Source organism: Macrobrachium nipponense, chromosome 5 (genome assembly GCF_015104395.2).
Source record: "Macrobrachium nipponense isolate FS-2020 chromosome 5, ASM1510439v2, whole genome shotgun sequence".
NCBI lineage: Eukaryota > Metazoa > Arthropoda > Malacostraca > Decapoda > Palaemonidae > Macrobrachium > Macrobrachium nipponense.
This window is the reverse complement of record NC_061107.1, coordinates 127,198,513-127,219,213: the sequence shown is the minus strand read 5'-3', so window position 1 is coordinate 127,219,213 and position 20,701 is coordinate 127,198,513. Positions and strand designations below refer to the sequence as shown.

The 20,701-nt window shown below is 33.7% G+C and overlaps 1 protein-coding gene across 1 annotated transcript in view; it reads right to left on the bottom strand.

Moving 5' to 3' along the window:
* LOC135215628 (uncharacterized) overlaps positions 1-20,701 on the bottom strand; it is a gene marked incomplete in the record, with an annotated part of 827,040 nt that overhangs the window by 642,766 nt on the left and 163,573 nt on the right. The window contains 1 exon segment of the mRNA XM_064250543.1: positions 7,096-7,114.

Below are 20,701 nucleotides of genomic sequence, written 5' to 3'. Positions count from 1 at the left end.
CCATACGCTGAATCGGGAAAGTCTAACATTTAAACGGATTAAAAAATACTGGCAATTCCGGTTAATTCCGTTGATGTTTTACTTTCGTGTGAATATTATGGGTTTTCAACCAAACATTACCTCTCCAATTAGCTGATATGCACTTCATGGTAAATCTGTACACCACAGAGAGTGGAAGTGGAATTTTGCGCAGGATGTTTTGTCATTATATATATAAAAAAAAACTCAATATCAGCAAAATATATCCAGAAGTATTCTTAAAACATAATATCCTCCGATTTGAATATTTTTTAATCAAATATGGGCATCCTTCTTACACCCAAGACTCCCTTCTTTTCTTAATTATACGTAAAACCATAAAATGAGTGAACACAAACCAGGAAGAATCTAGTTTACTATAATTATCTTTTCATTTCCAGAGAACTTGGTTTACAATCTATCAGAATTTTTTTATTCTTTTTTTTATTTATTATTCATCTTAATTTTACTCAATAACTTCTTACGCTTAGCAGGTATATTCCAGGTAATTTAAATGCATTATCCTATATTCAGACAAATTTTGTAACATACTGTTTTTGTAATATATCTTTTGTAACATTTTTTTCGTATAAATATAGTGTAATGATTATTAATCATTAAATCCGCTCTGGTGGAACGCACACAAATAACATTTCTTATAAATATATGATGGTTACACAGAAATGAGTTGGAAAAAATGTGAATTATATATGCAGGTAAAAACACGAGCACGCGTTCCACAGAAATAAACTATCCCACATCGGGATAGGACCTCGCTCTCTCAAATATTGAGTTGTTTCATCACACCCACGCTGAAGGGGTCACTCGTATGAAATGCCACCCACTGACTAGCTTGTGGGTGGGGAAGTTGGGTAAAATTTGCTAATATATACTCTAGGTGGCAGCTTGCCTTGGAAAAACCTCAGGTACAGAAGTATTTAGGTTCCAGCTTCTGATATGACTTAGATATGTGGCTTTAATTGGTAACGACCTAGACTTTTATTTGAGAGATCAGGGTTCGATCCCCACGTAAGTCAGAAATTTCTAAGTAGATAACTACATGCGCGAACCGAGGTATAGATGTAAGTGTTAACAATGTTAACAATGGGAAAATAAATAACCCCATAAATAAGAGAACAAAATCAACCCCAGCTGAAAGACACGGAAAACTAATAAAAAATCACTTATAATTAGAAACAACCTAGTAATGGAAAAAATAGGAACACGTGGTAAAATGATTTAAAATAAGAAACAAGAAATCTATGACCGATAATTAGATATTTTCGGAAAAAGGCCCAAATTACATCGCTCATGATATTAGTAAAAGAGACACGGCAGCCCGCCAGTATCTCTAATTGCTCCTTCTGCTCGAACATTTTCGCTTTTCTTTATTTCTTCTTCTTTTTTTATCAAGGTAATTTGAAATTGGTGTTGGGGAAGGATGATTAACGATATGTGAAAACTGAACGGTTATTATCGATTAGGAGTGAGAATGGTGACACCTATGTATCAATACTGAAATTGATATATTTTTTATTTCTCATTTTTATTACATAAAAATCATCGGTACTTTTACGGAACAATCTTCGCTGATTGCACACACACACACACACATATATACATACATACAAACATACATACATACATACATATATATATATCTATATATATATATCATATTATATATAGTATATATATATATAATATATATATATATAATGATATATATATAGTATAGTATTAGATTATGTATGTATGAGCATGCATGTATGCTTGGGTACAATTGGCAATTACACCACCACATCTGGTAATGTAATTTATACTAATAAAAATCATAAGCAGCATTTGTGAAGTTCCATCGTCAGTCTAATTAGAATTTGTGCTCTTATGAGATTATCCTTAAGTATTCTAAGCATATATCAGAACTATACTGTTGTATAGAACACATCCTGTGAGTACAGGATATCTTTGGGTAGAGGACAATAGATTGAATATAGGGACAAGAAACAGTAAACCCGGTAAGGATGATATAGTTTCTTTTCTACACTTGTTGATTTTTCTAATACTTTAAAATGACACATTTTGTTGCACACAGTCAGTGCTCTCACTAACATTTTATGGCAATGCAGGTAGCGCAGGACGCCGCTAGTCATTCATGTGACCAATCTCTTTCACTCAATCCTTTGGAATAGGTGAAATTTTAAATGAAAAATATCTTAAATTTCATTTTTTCTTTACCATTCAACAGTCAGATAACTGAATGACAACATCTATTATTTTCAATGTAGAGCCAGTTGATTTTAACCAAGTAAACCGTGTTATTTCCGGTTTTTCCAAATCGGGATCAGATACTAAAAATAGATACAAACAGAATATATTCATCTACGCAGATCGATAAATATTGAAGAAGAAAAATATTTCACAAACTTATCCATCCCGAGGTGGCTAATACCACTAGGTTATCCTGCCATGGGGTCAAAAAAAAACCCCAAAAAAAAAAAAAAAAAAAAAAAAAAAAAAAAAAAAGCCGAAACGCTGGCTGCTCACCAAGAACGAATTTCGATCATCAATCGGCATCATAATGAAAAGAAGACAAACGACCTTCGAAGGGATAATCCCTGCTATCCATCCGGGGATATGTGCTATCCAGAGATGGATTGGATGAGATCACCTCCTCATATGATTATGAGTTGCTCTCGTGAACCAAAATTTACGTAAAGAAAAATAAAGGCCGGTAGAGCCGCTGGCGTTTACAGTGAATACACAGGCAATAAATCATCTTTCAACATAGGATTAGTTGAATACCTGCGGCCGGTTTGTGGTTTTGAATACATTTTTTCAAAGAAAACTAAACATACAATCAAATTCCTTGCTATAATATTTTTAATAATGTAACGAATAGGATGAACATAACGACAGCAACAACAGAGAGTGTAACAACAATACTATTAATAATCATAATCATCTGCTCCAAAACGACAGCCGAACAACATTTCAAATGCTTTCATGAATACTAGTAAAAGCTTACATAGAAAAAAATTGTGGATTGGCTAACTGGTTTGTTTGTTAGATAACGTCAGAACCAACATACCTATCAATTAATCGATTAATCAATTAATCAAATCGCATTTATTCATTTGGAAGTATCAGACAAACAAGCCAGGATACCTGATTTCATCATAGCTTTAAGGGACAAATGTTTCGTTTCGAGATAATAATAATAATAATAATAATAATAATAATAATAATAATAATAATAATAATAATAATAATAATAATAATAATAATAATAATAATAAGAGGCAACAGAATCAACCATCTGATGTTCATGGACGACATCAAGCTGTATGGTAAGAGCATCAAGGAAATAGATACCCTAATCCAGACTGTAAGGATTGTATCTGGGGACATCAGGATGGAGTTTGGAATAGAAAAATGCGCCTTAGTCAACATACAAAAAGGCAAAGTAACGAGAACTGAAGGGATAAAGCTACCAGATGAGAGCAACATCAAACACATAGATGAGACAGGATACAAAATACCTGGGAATAATGGAAGGAGGGGATATAAAACACCAAGAGATGAAGGACACGATCAGGAAAGAATATATGCAGAGGACTCAAGGCGATACTCAAGTCAAAACTCAACGCCGGAAATATGATAAAAGCCATAAACACATGGGCAGTGCCAGTAATCAGATACAGCGCAGGAATAGTGGAATGGACGAAGGCAGAACTCCGCAGCATAGTTCAGAAAACCAGGAAAAACATGACAATACACAAAGCACTACACCCAAGAGCAAATACGGACAGGACTATACATAACACGAAAGGAAGGAGGGAGAGGACTACTAAGTATAGAGGACTGCGTCAACACCGAGAACAGAGCATGGGCAATATCTGAAAAACCAGTGAAGACGAGTGGCTAAAGAGTGCATGGGAAGAAGGACTAATAAAAGTAGACGAAGACCCAGAAATATACAGAGACAGGAGAATGACAGACAGAACAGAGGACTGGCACAACAAACCAATGCACGGACAATACAGAGACAGACTAAAGAACTAGCCAGGCGATGACACATGGCAATGGCTACAGAGGGGAGAGCTAAAGAAGGAAACTGAAGGAATGATAACAGCGGCACAAGATCAGGCCCTAAGAACCAGATATGTTCAAAGAACGATAGATGGAAATAACATCTCTCCCATATGTAGGAAGTGCAATACGAAAATGAAACCATAAACCACATAGCAAGCGAATGCCCGGCACTTGCACAGAACCAGTACAAAAAGAGGCATGATTCAGTGGCAAAAAGCCCTCCACTGGAGCCTGTGCAAGAAACATCAGCTACCTTGCAGTAATAAGTGGTACGAGCACCAACCTGAGGAGTGATAGAAAACGATCACCGCAAAGATCCTCTGGGACTATGGTATCAGGACGGATAGGGGTGATACGTGCAAACAGACCAGACGTGACGTTGATTAACAAAGTCAAGAAGAAAGTATCACTCATTGATGTCGCAATACCATGGGACATCAGAGTTGAAGAGAAAGAGGGAAAAAAGGGATGGATAAGTATCACGATCTGCAAATAGAAATAAGAAGGATATGGGATATGCCAGTGGAAATCGTACCCATAATCATAGGAGCACTAGGCACGATCCCAAGATCCCTGAAAAGGAATCTAGAAAAACTAGAGGCTGAAGTAGCTCCAGGACCATGCAGAAGAGTGTTGATCCTAGAAACTGGGTTTCACATAGTAAGAAAAGTGAATGGACTCCTAAGGAAGCAGATGCAACCCGGAACCCCACACCATAAATACCACCCAGTCGAATTGGAGGACTGTGATAAGAGCAAAAAAAAAAAAAAATAATAATAATAATAATAATTATAATGAATAATAAATACCACCCAGTCGAGTTGAAGGACTGTGATAGAACACCCCCCCCCCCAAAAAAAAAAAAAAAAAAAAAAAAAAAATATATATATCCTATATATATATATATATATATATATATATATATATATATATATATATATATATATATATATATATATATGAAGGTAGGAGAACCTCTCTCAAACATGTTTTGTTAAAGAGGATGGCAGCATCAGTGGAATTGATTTTATATATGGTCTTTTCAATGCTTCTTATTACTTTCTTCTCATCAGGGCTGATATTTGCTAATAGCTGGCCAATGTTCATATTCTGGTTAAGGAAATGTCTTCTAAAAATACTAATTTATTTGATATGATAACTAAAAAGTGACGTAGGGTCGCCGTAGAGTTTACAAATCTTAGTCTGAACGTTGTCTAAGGGCGTAACGGAATTCCAAAGTTTCCAACCGTATCCTCGGTTGGAAACATTGGAATTCCGTTACGCCCTTAGACAACGTCCAGACTAAGATTTGTAAACTTTACGACGACCATACGTCACTTTTAGTTATCATATCAATAAATTAGTATTTTTCGAAGCCATTTCCTTAACCAAAATATGAACATTGGCCAGCTATTAGCAAATATCAGCCCTAATGAGAAGAGAATAATAAGAAGACTTGATGATACCATATATAAAATCAATTCCACTGATGGTTGCCATCCTCTTTAACAACAACAACATAATAATAATAATAATAATAATAATAATAATAATAATAATAAAAGTTTGTGTCTATATATTTCATAAACAGTTAAAAAAACATTAATGATCAAACGAGTTTCTGTCTACAAAAGGAACGAAGACATTGTAGTATAGAGTTTTAAAACGTCTTCAGCTTGTCAGCATAGATGGAGACTATGTTAGAGGCTACATGAGGTGTGTGTGTGTGTGTGTGTGTGTGTGTGTATGTGTTGTGGGGGGTAGTAAGTTTGTGTGTCTATGTGAGTGCGTGTATGTGGAAGCAAGGTTACCACAATAAACTTCCATTCTGAATGCATAAATCATTATTTGTGCGTGCCGGATAATAAACAAACTAAGCCTACGTTAAATCTCTCTCTCTCTCTCTCTCTCTCTCTCTCTCTCTCTCTCTCTCTCTCTCTCTCTCTCTCTCTCTCTAAATCACGAAAAGTTGCAGAAACACGCCATAAACCGGATGATAGAAGAGAACACGATTATTTGCATCCAGAGAAGCTTATCGCTTCAGATAAAAGAAAAACCAAAAGCAAAAGTTTTATCTCTTGCTTTCACGAATGTTCTTTGCAGATCATAAAAAAGAATTTTAAACGAATATGCATGCAGATATATATGTGTGGATACACACACAAATACACACATATATATTTATACATACATACATACATATGTATTTATAGCCAAGGGTTAGCCGAGGACAAGAACAGGACACAGAGTTAACGACATCATCTCTAGAGATTTCCTGAGAACATGAGTGTTCTTTTTCCTTGGGGCCAGCCGTCTAGAGAGGAAAAAGGTGTATGATGGAAAAACTATAGTCACTAGTCTGTGTCTATATTCAAACATACTATCACTATATAGATACATCAAAGAAACGTAAGAATAAAGAAATTAGCAATTTTGCTAGTATTCAAACAACCAAACTAATATGAGAGAGAGAGAGAGAGAGAGAGAGAGAGAGAGAGAGAGAGACAGCTGCTGCAGGGTAAGCCTGATAATCAATATCCTATTTTTTTCTAGCCTGTATCTTTCTCACAAAGCAGATCCTATCTCCTCCCAGTGGAATTCTTCTAATATATCTTTCTAGTTTTTCACTGCCAGTCATAGTTGGGGTCCGAGGGAATCCCTAAGCTTTCGGAGATAAGCAATAATGAACTGCGGGATATTGAATGATACTTTGACTATTCAGTGATAATAATAGTATCACTGTGACTCTAAGTGTCTAGTGACATTTCCTAGCAGGTTGAAAGTGTCTGTTTTCGATGATAGACTGTGAGAAAGATGACACTAATAATGGAGCGCTTACACATAATTAAAACTCATGATAAAAAAAAAATTTCTGAAGGAAATGGTAACGAAAACGCCACAAAAAAAATAATTTTCAATGATGCACAAGAACAAAAAAATCAAATTAGAATGATTTAAAATACATAAAGAGGATTCCCTTACCTTCCTCCTCAGGTGAGAGCTGAAATAAGAGAGAAAAGCTATATTAGTTCCAGATCAGAATAAATATTTTTGTTACAATACTAAATTTCATTCACAGAGGCTCTAATAATCTACAAGACATTTCCAGTCTTTTCAAAGCCTAGGCATGCTGCCATCTGGTAATAATAATAATAAAAAGAAAATAACAAAGGTACAAGAAAACCCATTATAAAGCAAAGAATACAAGTGACAGAACAAACTAAAAATAATTATAGGTAAATCAAAGATTTATTCAGCAGGCTTAAGTATACAAAAGATATGATTTAGAGTTTAGATAAACGTATTTGCGCAAACGAAACAAATTAGCAAAAGGAATCATCAATTGGAACGTTTTTATATAAAGGAGTAATGAATTCTGCATGAATGAGAAAACTGTACTTAATGAGAAATAAAAAGTACTTCATTAGAATGATAAAAAATCAAATAATCATAAAAAAACTATTAGACTGAATTATTGAACAAAATATTACACCATATCAAATAAGTAATTATGCAGAAATAATCAGAAATAAATGAACAAAATAGAGCAGATAAAACTCTATTTAATTCATTTCAGGTATATTTTTTTGTTGAAGCATCGTAAGCACCAACGAACCTACGTAGATAAAACAATATAATCTGCAGAATATAAACTCTCGGTGTTTGCATTTGAGCAAAGTGGCAATACATTCAGGATAACGTCACTGACCCATTACGTCATCTCATAAAATTTATATAACTTATTTTCATTGGTTAATAATGTAAGGAAAGTTATTGTACTTGCTCAGGTGAATATGGCTTCATTATACCACATTTTGTCCTTAATTTTATTATCCTCTCCTTTCTTATTATTCTAAACGGGGTATTAATCTTGAGTGAAATTAACTAAGTTAATTTCACCATTAACTAAGTTTAGTTTCATTATTAGAAACGCTCAGTTATACCTATGACAGGGAAGAGAAAACTAAAAGAGAAATATGAAAAAAGAAAATAAAAAATTAAGAAAACCTTTGTTATGGCACTATAAATAACATAAATAACAAATATATATATATATATTGGCTAGTGTCAAATTCTTCACTTAATGGGAAAAATGAGGAAAACATCCTTGTTAGATATAATTAAAAAAAAGGTTTGGGGGGGGGGGAGGGGGGCGGGGGGGGGGGGGGGGGGGGGGGGTGGGGGGGGGGGGGGGGGGGGGGATCACTGTACGAATGGGGGGGGGGGGGGGGGGGGTGGGGGGGGGGGGGGAAATACATTTTGGTAAAGACTGGGGTGGGTTCTAAGCTCTCTCTTGAGTTCTCGGATTCTGCTTTTACGGGCATATTGTATGTATGTGTGTGTGTATTATATATATATATATATATATATATATATATATATATATATATATATATATATATATATATATATATATATATATATATATATATAATATATATATATATGTATATATATATATGTATATATGTATATATATATATATATATATATATATATATATATATATATATATATATATGTATATATGTATATATATATATATATATATAATGTGTGTGTATATACATGTAATTTATATATTTATTTACTAAAATCTACCTGTAGCCTTTAGTAAGGTTGGCTCCAAATGTTTTTAGCTTTCCAGTTTTCATGGTGTGCTTTGGGATGAAGTTGCAAGACATATAAGCTTACCAAGGAACATATTAATGGCTTAGAACCTTGGGTGAGCAGAACTTAACTGAATGTGATAACATTTTATCAAAATCATTTCCCAACTTGGGCCTTGATCATGAAATTGCCAAAGTTTTGCGATGGAACCAAGTGAATTTAGCACAAGTTTGAGAAAAATTTGAAAATTAAGATAAAAAAAACCAAGAACACCCAAAACTCCATTTAGCGACCAACTAGAGGAAATTAATTTACACTTTAACTGCCCTTGATTACAACTAGATTATTCCTCTAATCAACGGCCCCAGGCCTTTAATTATCTCTCGAAATTCTCACCTGAGCTGCTTTTTTTAAACGTCTGACCTTTGTGGGTCAGTGATTTTCATCGCACAGCAATTTCTTGGAAGCGTTTAAAATCTTCTGATGAATGAAGCTACGTAGTTGCTTTCACATTTTAATTCTTTTGTCCTAAGAGTTTTAGGTGTAAATGTGCGCTCACACACACACACACACACACACACACACACACAGAGAGAGAGAGAGAGAGAGAGAGAGAGAGAGAGAGAGAGAGAGAGAGATAAATATCCAGCTTTGTTGTAGCTGATTACGTGACTTAGAATCGAAGCAATCAGCAGCAACCCGAGATGCTCTTGGAATAGTTCAAACAACTCGACAAAGAGAAACATATCGCCACCCCTCAGCGTGAATCAAATATAGAATTATTGTGTAGTTATATTTTTAACAGAATGAATGGAATGAGAGAGAGAGAGAGAGAGAGAGAGAGAGAGAGAGAGAGAGAGAGAGAGAGAGAGAGACTACGAGGAACTTTTTACCATTTTAATCTAGAGTGGGGAACAGCCATGAATGTTAATGGCGTCTCTGTTATATTTCTTCTTTCTTTCTTTTGATACTTCTCGTCCAAAGACGTCTTTATCCTTAATTAATTCATTTTCTTCGTTTGTTTCATCGTACTTTTATCTTAGGGTTATATTCCATTGTATCTAGCCACTGAATGGAAGATTCAAATTTAGTAGTAAGTCAAATCAAAAGCTCCTACGAAATCTTACAATGGGGAGCCGAAACAAAGACAATTAACTACATTGCATAATGAGGACTCTACAAGCATAATGGTGTGCGATTCATTTGATGACACCTAATTCATTGGACAAAATAGCAATAGTAAGATTTGCCGTTGAATGAAGTTATACCAGAGTTTTCATTTAGAAATATATTCCTTTAAGTTATACCAATAACAGCTATTACCTTTCAGTTATACATCAATGTTTCTGTTTTGTTATCCCAAACACTCGTCGACACTGCAATGCCTTTTTTGTTTGTTTGTATGGTGCTTTTACGTTGCATGCAACCAGTGTTATTCAGCAACGGGACCAACGGCTTTACGTGACTTCCGAACCACGTCGAGAGTGAACTTCTATCACAAGAAATACACATCTCTCACTCCTCAATGGAATGGCCGAGAATCGAACCCGCGACCACCGAGCTGGAACGTTAATACCATACCAACCACGCCGCTGAGGCACTGTGCCTTTTTTCCAGAAGAGATGTCATTGAAAGGACTTAATTTTAAGCCTTCACACAATCTTCGTCCTTCAACTTTACTTGAGGCTAAAAGTTTGAAACACTTAGATGTTACCCATCAATTTTTTAAGCTCCAGTTTCCTTTTCGAACGACGAAATCTTTCTATTATATACGAATAGGTAGGTGGATAGAAAGTAAAAAAAAAAAAATAAAAAAAAAAAAAAAAAAAAAAAAAAAAAAAGGAAGAACTATGTCAACAGCTAATAACTTCTGCGCCTCTTTGCCTTGTGAAAGCGCCGGAAAATAAAAAATATTTAAATACGAAATCCTCATTTCTTTACCGATCCTCAACAGTACAGGAAAAACTTATAATTCTACGTTTATGAAGTGTTCAATTTTTGGAATTAATAGATGTCTTTTTCATTAATATCGGTTTAGAAACTCGATTCTCAGTAAATCATGACTCAAAAAGAAAGATAAGCTGCAAACTCTTTTAATTCGAAGTCAAACCTCACTACTGGACAAACCAGACATTAATGAAAAGGTGATATGAGACTTGCCATATATCAATGGCTAGGAAATCATTCGCTAGTGAATCTGTAGTTATGGATTTCTCATGATTTCCACGAGAGAGAGAGAGAGAGAGAGAGAGAGAGAGAGAGAGACCGCAGCCATAAACCATTTCTATTGGAGAAATTGAGTGAATACAAGTATTCACGAACGAATTTATACAGATACTGGAGAGAGAGAGAGAGAGAGAGAGAGAGAGAGAGAGAGAGAGAGAGAGAGAGAGAGAGAGAGAGTTACAATGATCCGATGCCCTATATTTTTATAATCCACGTTCAGTTGAAAGTACTTCAATGGTCCTACGATTAATTAACGATTAGAATGGTCATCCACCATTATAACACTTTTCACTTTAGAGGTCAGGAGAGATTGAATTAGGGAGGGTTTAGTTTATGTGATAACTCTATTTGTTTTCTCTCTGCATGCTCGCGTGTGTGTGAGTTTGACACGAAAGAATGATGCAAAATATATCTATGGACAAATAAAAATAAAATAAATATAATTTTCTGATACCCACTAATAACTTTCTTCTCTTGTTATTTCCGTAATTTAATTTTTCTCGCGTAATAAAAATGATTGGCATGAAAATAAAAGTAACATCCAATAAAAATGATTTTCGCAATCTAATATTTCTTTAAAACTATGACTGCTATTGTCGTTAAGATAAAAGCAACGTGACCTTCAATAATAATTTCAACATTAAAACACAACTATCAACATTAAAAAAAAAAAAACACTAATATGCGGCTAAATTTCTTTATATTTATATATATAAAAGTTGAATCCGGGTGATACTGCACTAAAGCAGGTAAAAAATTCCGTTTACCATCTTTACCTGCTCAAGCAAGCGCGAGTCTAAGCAAGCACACTTATAAACTCCCAGTTCCGAAAGCATTTTTTTCTTCTTGTCTTGCGGCCGCCTAATGATCCTCGCGAAAGATCAAAGACGATCTTGCACGGCAATGAGGCCAAAAATCAGGTGCCAATTAGTGCCAATAACAACATTACAGCTCGGCTAATCGGGTTATTCCGTCACGAGAGAGAGAGAGAGAGAGAGAGAGAGAGAGAGAGAGAGAGAGAGAGAGTGCAACTATATACACAATTTCCTTGGACAAAATTTAAAGGTGTCATTATATTGGATTAGGCGTAGGAGAGAAACTGATTATCTACTATACTCTCAAATACTCCTTTTATTTTTCCAAAAAGAATGAGGACCCACAAATGCTATATCCAGGTTAACAGTAAGCATGTTAGGATGAGGATGCTAGTCCTATGCTCCCCTCCACCCTACATGAGACCCACCAAAGTCGACTAAATGTCAGTACATAATTCACTGCGGAAGTAAGTTCGAAAGGGCTTTGACGCAACGTGCCTAAAATTCTTTACCTTAAGTTTACTCTTCAGAAGAGAGTATCATGATTACTAGATCAGTACGTTCAGTTTTACATATACACATTAACTTATATATATATATATATATATATATATATATATATATATATATATATATATATATATATGTATGTGTACGTGTATGTGCGTGGATGTGTATGTGTGTGTATTTATGTGTATTTATGTATTTCTATATATATATATATATATATATATATATATATATATATATATATGTGTGTGTGTGTGTGTGTACGTGTATGTGTGCGTGGATATGTGTATGTGTGGTCTAACTGTTAATTTGGTCACTCATACATGCGTGAGATTTTTTATATACATGAAAATTATGCCGAAACGATCGATAACTATCAAATTCACTACACCCAAGAAATAACTAATATATATGTGCATCGTGCTTCCACCCCGTCAGCACCCAATATTGTGACGTAAAATTCTAAAATTCGTAAATATAACAAATGTCACGCGCGTTTAATTGACCAAGGGTCATAATTAACCATGTGTTACTAACTCACCAATCAGCTATTATGGCAGAATTGGGTTGGTATCGATTAAAAATACCAAACCCAGATTGCTTCAGGCTTAAGTACTGCAGATGGCTTGTGGGGCCTAAAGCCACTATGTACCCTTGTTTCTAAACACGAATCTGTTCGGAACGCGCCAAGGACGAAGCACTTTGCTGTCTCCATATATATTATATATATATATATATATATATATATATATATATATATATATATATATATATATATATATATATATATATATATATTTATATATGGACAACATACCATTCGTTCGTACAAAGTGAGTGCATTCCCGTTCAAAAGTTCTTAATATTTAGGATCATCTCGGTGAAAAAAAAAAACAAGGCATGCAGGCACTGTGTTCAGCCACCAGATATAAAGCGATTTTTTGTCAAATCTGAGAACCAAGACATTTACACGGGGTCGCAGAAAAAAAAAAAAAAAAAAAAAAAAAAACTAACAAAAAACGTGAATTCTTTTTCATGTTCAGCCATCACGGCAGTCGTTTGATAAAAGCTGGGGCCACTGACTTATTCACCGGTTCAAGTTACTCCAATGACCCCTTTCACTTCAAAAAGCTGCGCTCTACCGAGTCAATAGGTAAAACACAAAAAAGAAGGTATGCGGTCATTTCTATATTCATCCAACATGGATACAACAAACCGCCAATTAAGAGACTGCTATGACAATCCTTGGGTCAAGTTACCCACCCCCCCCTCTTTCTTTCTCTCTCTCTTCTATATATATATATATATATATATATATATATATATATATATATATATATATATATATATATATAGGTAAAACAAAAAGGAAGGTATGCGGTCATTCTATATTCATCCAACATGGATACAACAACCGCCAATTAAGAGACTGCTATGACAATCCTTGGGTCAAGTTACCCATTTCTACCTGTCTCTTTTACTCTTTCTCTGTCTCTCTGTCTCTCTCTTTATAACATATATATATATATATATATATATATATATATATATATATATATATATAAAGAGAGAGAGAGAAAGGGGGGGGGGGTAACTTGACCAAGGATTGTCATAGCAGTCTCTTAATGGCGGTTGTTGTATCCATGTTGGATGAATATAGAATGACCGCATACCTCTTTTTTGTGTTTTACCTATTGACTCGGTAGATAGAAGCTTTTTGAAGTGAAAGGGGTGTCATTGGGAGTAACTTGAACCGGTGAATAACTCAGTGGCCCCAGCTTTTATCAAACGACTGCCGTGATGGCTGAACATGAAAAGAATTCACGTTTTTTTTTTTTTTTTTTTTTTTTTCTCTGCGGACCCCGTGTAAATGTCTTGGTTCTCAGATTTGACAAAAAAATCGTTTTATATCTGGTGGCTGAATACAGTTCCTGCATGCCTTGTTTTTTTTGTTTTTTTCACCGAGATGATCTAAATATTAAGAACTTTTGAACGGAAATGCACTCAATTTGTACGAACGAATGGTATGATGACGATGTCGCCTTTTGTTGCGGAACATTGAACGTCGAAAGGTCTCGCGGATACTCCGTTGTTTATTTTTTTCCTTCGTGGCATATATCTTTATTTATGGATTTATCACGTTCCTAACTTTCGTGATTCAGTTATACAACACACACACACACACACACACACCACACATATATATATATATATATATATATATATATATATATATATATATATATATATATATATACATATATATATATATAATATATATATATATATATATAGTATGTTATATAATATATATGAGTAGTATATATATATATATATATATATATATATATATATATATATATATATATATATATATCTATATATATATACACACACACATATATATTATATACATACATACATCATATATATATATATATATATATGTGTGTGTGTGTGTGTGTGTGTGTGTGTGTGTGTGTGTGTGTGTGTGTGTGTGTGTATAACTGAATCACGAAAGTTAGGAACGTGATAAATCCATAAATAAAGATATATGCCACGAAGAAAATAAACAACGGAGTATCCGCGAGACCTTTCGATGTTCAAACGTCCTTATTAGCAGATGAACTGACATACATGAGGAAAAAGACAAAACAAGAAGATTCGTATAACTGACAGATAGGGATTATAAAGAGATTGGTACCTAAAATCCGACACACCTGGAAGATGAGTAACCTTCCAAACAAGCATAAACAATGGGTGCAATTAAAAGTTTAAGACAATCATCTCAGATACAAGGACAAGACAATTAAAGGATTATAGGTGACAGCTATTCAGAACTTTGGTAAACAAAACCATATTCACAATACATATTCACAATACATATTAGACATACATTACAACGAAGACAACTCTAAGGCAACTAATTTTTATTTAAGTCTGTAATTATATATTTGAGGTCATTCTTAAACATATAACATTTTTAAGAATGCCCTCAAATATATAATTACAGACTTAAATAAAAATTAGTTGCCTTAGAGTTATCTCCGTTGTAATGTATGTCTAATATGTATTGTGAATATGGTTTTGTTTACCAAAGTTCTGAATAGCTGTCACCTATAATCCTTTAATTGTCTTCTCCTTGTATCTGAGATGATTGTCTTAAACTTTTAATTGCACCCATTGTTTATGCTTGTTTGGGAGGGTTACTCATCTTCCAGGTGTGTCGGATTTTAGGTACTAATCTCTTTATAATCCCTATTTGTCAGTTTATACGATCTTCTTGTTTTGTCTTTTCCTCATGTATGCAGTTCATCTGCTTAGTAAAGGACGTTTGAACGTCGAAAGGTCTCGCGGATACTCCGTTGTTTATTTCCCTCGTGGCATATATCTTATATATATATATATATATATATATATATATATATATATATATATATATATATATATATATATATATATATATATATATATATATCTATATACTATATATATATATATATATAGATATATATATATATATATATATATATATTCACACACAAATACACATATACACACACACACACACATATATATATATATATATATATATATATATATATATATATATATATATATATATATATATATATATATATGAGTGTGAGTGTAAATCACTTTAGTATTAAAATGAACGCAAGCTTCTTTACTTAGTTGTACTCGCTATCACTGGACTGAAACTACATGAAAGAGGAACGTGGAATTATTTTCTATCGACACTGTCACTTAAAAGCAAAATCCCATACCTACCAATTTAAACTCGCAACCCGCCCTTCCCCCTGCGCGAGCGAGCGCGCGCGGTGTGTGTGTGTGTGTGAGAGAGAGAGAGAGAGAGAGAGAGAGAGAGAGGCTATCAACAATTCTCCATTCAGTAAAATTTACTGCTCCGTTTTTCAGGTCATTAATAAACGCCAAAGAAATTAATTTGTTAGCCATGAATAAGAGAAAGGACTAGATTGGTGTACTGTTGCTTCATCGCTGAACTTGTAGAGAATGTTTTTCAACTGCTCCTCAAACGGAGCAGAATCTTAACAATCGTTTGAGGTATCACAATACAACTATTCTGGGAATGATGTATATTGCCGCCTGGATGTTAATTATTCGCAGGGTATAAGTGTATTCAATATTAACGGAAGGTTTAAATCTCTTAAATCTATGGCAGAACAGACTGTACTGTAAAGGATCTGCATATATATCCGTAACCTGTGGAAATGTATGCAAATTCCTTCCAGTGGTCTCTTCTACCATAGATTTAAGAGATTTAAACCTTCCGTTAATGTTGAATATATACACGATATACCTTGAGAATAACTGACATCCAGACGGAGACATTTGTGTGCCTACGGCACTTCTACATAACATTCCCCCTTAAGTGTAAAGTTCTTCTCATGATATAATGAATTCGACATTAATATGTTATTTGTGGCTTACTATTTGAAAGCTTATACAAAATTCACGCAAATAATAGAATAATATTATATATATATATATATGATATATATATATATATAATATATATATATATATATATATATATCATAATATTGCTAAGTTTCTACCAACTTATATGAATCACTTGGCTTTCATATTCCACGAAAGAGAGGGTAGTTTTCCATTAACATGGACACACACACACACACACACACACACACACACACACACACATATATATAATAAAATATATATATATTAAATATATATAATATAATTATAATATATTATATATATCATCTAGTTATTGCCGCATCAATCTCAAGGACGATGGTCAACTGTGGTCATACTTATTCACATTCAAATTTCGTTAAGGTAAGAGCCGTTGCCTTCTCTTCTTTTTTCAGTAAAAATAAAGATGACAATCTTTAAAGAAGTTTCGCAGACACATTCAGTAACCAATACAGAATTCTGGGAAGACAGTACATAAAGCATTCTTGAATATAGTTTCGCCAAGGAACCTTTAGTTTACATTGATACACATAAAAATATTGATAAACTTGCACAATAGTTTATTTCTGTGTGTGTCTCTCTCGTTTAAAAAAAAATGTATTGTAGTATAGGAAAAGATGGAACACTCATTCCATTTTCTTAAACAAGGGGCGCCTGAGGTTTTAAGCGTCCTCTCTCTCTCTCTCTCTCTCTCTCTCTCTCTCTCTCTCTCTCTCTCTCTCTCTCTCTCCAACCACTTGAAAGAAACTGATTGTATTCATCTGCAAGCATTCGGTTTCTTTTTTTCTCTCTTGTATAAATTATATATTGTAACTCATATGCAATACCACACTATCTCTCAGTACTTTGCAACTATACTATAATGCACTTGCTGCCGAAAAGGAAGTAAAATCAAGTGTCCACGACAGATTGAATAAAACCATTTCCTTAAAGCATAGTAAACATTCTAGAAATGAAATTGCAACACAACCTAAACCAATTTACGTCAATGACATGCCAGTCGTTTTATTTTCGTAGTTTTTTTTTTTTTTTTTTTTTTTTTTGTTTTTTTTTTTTTTGGGGGGGTTGGTGGTGTTTTTGTTTTTGCATAGTTTTTCGTGCGTCAGATAATTACACAAATCATCGTTGTATATTCTGCTTGCTTCGGTTGTTCCCGCTCAGTTTTAGGACGGTAATCGTATACTTAAACACGAATCTAAAACAAATATTTAATTTTATTATACATTGCCCTTGAATAATTAAGTCATCGACTTTTCAGCCAAGCCGCAGATTTTAAGAGGAGGTTTTCTGTCGAAACTCAAAAAAACTACACTGCAGACATAACCACACACATTTAATCAAGAAGTAAGAGTGTCTTCTCTTCATTCCTTTTCAGGAAGGAAACTGTACCGAATCCCGTTTTTATAACATCGATTTCACAAGCAAGGGAAAACATTACAGAAGAAAACGATTTAAAAGTAAGTGAAATTTCAATGGATATCAAATACACTCTTGCACTTTTTATTTTGCAATATGTTACATTTGCGAAATAGATTTTTTGGAGCTGCAAAATCATAATTTCATTGCATTTTCATTTTAGCGCACAACGACTACATTCACACGAAAAATAAAACCAATTCGTCACTTACTGGTATTAAAGCAGCAGAGAGAGAGAGAGAGAGAGAGAGAGAGAGAGAGAGAGAGAGAGAGAGAGAGAGAAGAGAGCTCTAATAATCCGGCACAGGCAGAAAATGTAGGAATTTCAAAAGATCAAAAGCTTTTATAAGAAAAATCTCCGTTCCTTTCGTTCACATTCATAAAAAGGTTTTTATAGAACTTCCTCTTCTTTATGACTGGAACGTAAGTGCTCATAAATCCTTCATTCTTTGGAAAGGAACAATTTCGGGAGAAGTAAATTATAATAAAATCATTCGTATACGGCTTCCAACTTCCGTTATGAAGATAGAAAGTCAATTTAGGGATTTCACGCATGTTAACCTGATATATGTTTACGCGGAATGTGATTTCTCGAGATATAAGGAGTCTTCTTTTTTACCGAGTGTAGTCTTCACGCAAGGCAGCTGGAACATCTGTCCGTTTTAAAAATCTATATATTTCAAGCGAAGTCGTTAGCGTTGCTGAATGGATTTTTGTTTTTCTTTTATTCTATGTTAACCAAAGGCAATCGTTATTCCCCATACTTCGAATTTTGTGATTTTATGCGTACGTGACCTTTTTACTTCACAAGACTGAATGCCCTGATAAATTGCTACCATCTCTCGGCCACGTCTTCATGGAACAGGGAATTCAAGAGACCCTTAAAACCTACGACAAAATTCCCTACGATTTATAATGGTATGAAATAAAATCCACTTATTATGGAAAAAATATCTCGCTGTTATTATGGCTTAGCACACGTAACAAACTACAGTATTAAACACTAGTCTGCATCGATAAAACCTTCGCTAAACTTAAAATAAGTTTGAATATACAAATATTCCAGCTATCAAAGATGAAATATGCAAATAAACACCTATTTACCTGATATAATGCGTCCGTTTTGCACAAATTAAACCTTCCTGAAATATCTTTTTGATTAATATAAAAATAGATAAGTGCCAATTTCGTAGCTGTGTCGAAAAAACTACTGGGCCCACTGAAAATTTTTTTTATTATTATATTATTCTAAAATATAAATTTATATTAATCTAAAAAAATTTTTTGTAAAATGAGTGTTGACAGATGAACAGATTGTGAAAGTTAGTACGCAGAGACCAGCATGGGAAAATGAGGAGAGCTAATATAAAAGATCTCGAGACTAAGTCAGTCCCTCTCCGGGTATGAAGTAGCAGGACTTTTTAGTTAATTATAAAAGTGTTGGATGAGGAAGTTTGGAGAAAAAAATGAGAAGCAGCCTAAGTAATGGGCTATAGAAGACGAGAAAAAAAAAACGAAAATCAATGTAACGCTTTCTATACTACATCAACCTATAGAGGGAGGAGATCAGACGAAAAGAAATGATACAACCGTAAGAACACTGCAATACTTCATCAGGACCTGAGCACGAGTTTTAAGTACTTTAGGAAGCGACGGAAGACTAGACGAAGAAAAATATGAATTTCTTACGAACGCTTCAATAGTTCATCAGTGTTCTTAGTATTTTATGAAGCTGAGGAAGATTACGCGAAAAAGGAGCATCGCAGGAAAGTGACATATGAGCGTTTCCTTAAAATACTGAAAAGTATTTTTGACCTTAATATGCTTAAAAATCAATCGCGCACATAGACAAACAAATACACTCACACGCATATATATATATATATATAATATATATATATATATATATATATATATATATATATATATATATTATACATATATATATATATATATTTATATATACAAATATATATATATATATATATATATATATATATATATATATATACATTACACATAAACACAAACACTCATATATATGTGTATGTGCTTATGTTTGTTTGTGGCTGTTTGTATGTGACAGCCTCATTACATAAACGATAAAGTTACGGATAATTTTTTTGTTCAGCAAGCTACAAATATCTACCAGGTACATACTAGGATTAGGAAACGAGAAGGTGTAATAGTGAGGGCTTAAAACGTCAAACAAACCATATAACCTCACTAAATTAGCAAAGGAAATGAAAGTTAACAAACAAAATGAAAAGTTAACAAACAAAATGAAAGTTAACAAACAAAAGAATAAACAGGCAGCTAAGTAAAAACTGACAAAACCTTCGGAATAAATGAGTATTTCATACAAGAACGATGCCTATGGCATGAAAATCATTAAAATTGAAATTCAGCAGTATTTGCAAAACATCATAAAAAGAAAAACTAAGCAAACGCCGCAATTTGCTGTCAACAAACGCGTATCGGTTTTTACCATCAAAAACCTTATCCCGGCGTCAGAAGCCGAATGG